Source organism: Chrysochloris asiatica, unplaced genomic scaffold (assembly GCF_000296735.1).
Source record: "Chrysochloris asiatica unplaced genomic scaffold, ChrAsi1.0 scaffold00297, whole genome shotgun sequence".
NCBI classification, from domain to species: Eukaryota; Metazoa; Chordata; class Mammalia; order Afrosoricida; family Chrysochloridae; genus Chrysochloris; species Chrysochloris asiatica.
The window spans coordinates 874605-876123 of NW_006408815.1; the positions used below are offsets into that span (position 1 = coordinate 874605).

At 37.8% G+C, this 1519-nt stretch overlaps 1 pseudogene; it reads left to right on the forward strand.

The window, feature by feature from the left end:
• The window catches only part of LOC102814165, a 28726-nt pseudogene extending 27581 nt beyond the window's left edge, over positions 1–1145 (forward strand).
• The last annotated feature ends 374 nt before the right edge of the window (positions 1146–1519 follow it).

Genomic DNA, 1519 nt, shown 5'->3' on the forward strand with positions numbered 1-1519 from the left:
TAAATGGTTACTAACTGGGCAGGTAACCTTAAGGTCTGCATTTCAAAACTACCAGCCACAGAAGAAAGAGGAGACTTTCCGCTCCCATAAAGATTTACAGCTTTGGAAACCCTGTGCAGGGTCACTATGAGTCGGAACCGACTCCATGGTACATAACAACAAAAACATATATCTATGTCGTATACTATTTTATAAACTTGAATTATAAATTAGATATAATCTTTCTGTTTCACCTTATTTTGAAAACTTGCTGTGTCTAAACTTCTGTTTTTGAATCAAGTTAAATCTCATAGTTGATGTTTTTCATGAAGCAATCTAAAATACGTTCAATTCTTTTCTTTTTAAGAAAAACAGCTTCTTGTTCCTGACTTGTAATCACTTACTCTAATCTGGTTTTAAAACAGGCAAGTACTTGTGCTGTAAATACTTAATATTATGAACTGGTGGTATTGGTGGTTATGTGCTATGGAGTCGGTTTGACTCATAGTGACCCTGTTTAAGATTTCTGAGGCTGTTAATCTTTATGGGAGCAGAAAGTCTCATCTTTCTCCCATGGAACAACTGGTAGACTTGAACTGATGACCTTGCAGTTAGCAGCTCAGCTTATAATACACTATTAATTAAGTCAATTCATTTTAACAAAAGTGTCTATCACAACTTTAGAGGTAACATCTTACAACCTACATTTTATCCAAGAAAAAGTTAATTTTGAGAGCAAAGCTGGTTTTTCCAGAATATTTGTAATGTTGCTTAGCCGGAATACTTTCTCATATCAGGGGGAACTTGGCCAAGAAATGGTTGTTTGGCTTAGAATATTTTACAGCTAGATTTGCTTAAGCCCTTTAAAAGCAATATAATATTTTTTTCCAATAGTGAAAACCTGAAAAAATGAATCCAATGCTGCTACATTCCTCTGAGGAGGAGTTACTGGGGGCTCTGAGGTTAGCCTTTATCCTGTCTTTGCTTTTATGGGACCCTGCAACTGCCCCAAACCCGGACCTACCCCTGCTTATGTATCACTGAAATTTGATTCTCTGGGAATTTCAGAGTCAGACTCCATCATTTCAGAAACTATGGTCTCCTCTTCTCATACCCAAAAGGGTATGGAATTCAGTCAGGAGGCAAGCTTTGACCTGTCAGCGTAATTCACCTTAAGGCATGTGCCCACGGACATTGATGAGAGAGGGTACTAAGGATGTCAGTTCATGTATACTCCCTTATCATACCTTGCTCACCATTAAAAAATTAAAAAAAGGCAAGTGGTTTTAGAGTAAGTCAAGAAAGAATCTGACAAGATGAATGATGAAAATCCAGCAAATGGAAACTGACCCTTGGAGGCAACAAAGAAGATTTCTTGAGATGACTAAGTTTTGCAGAGTATAGATACACAATTTTGGACTGATTGCAAATCTTTTCATGAGGGTTTGAAGCAGAAGGAAACAATCCCCCTGGAATGGACTCTAGAATGCCAAGGTCTGGGACTAAAACCACTCATCCAGACTTAAGGTGCTTCTCCCAA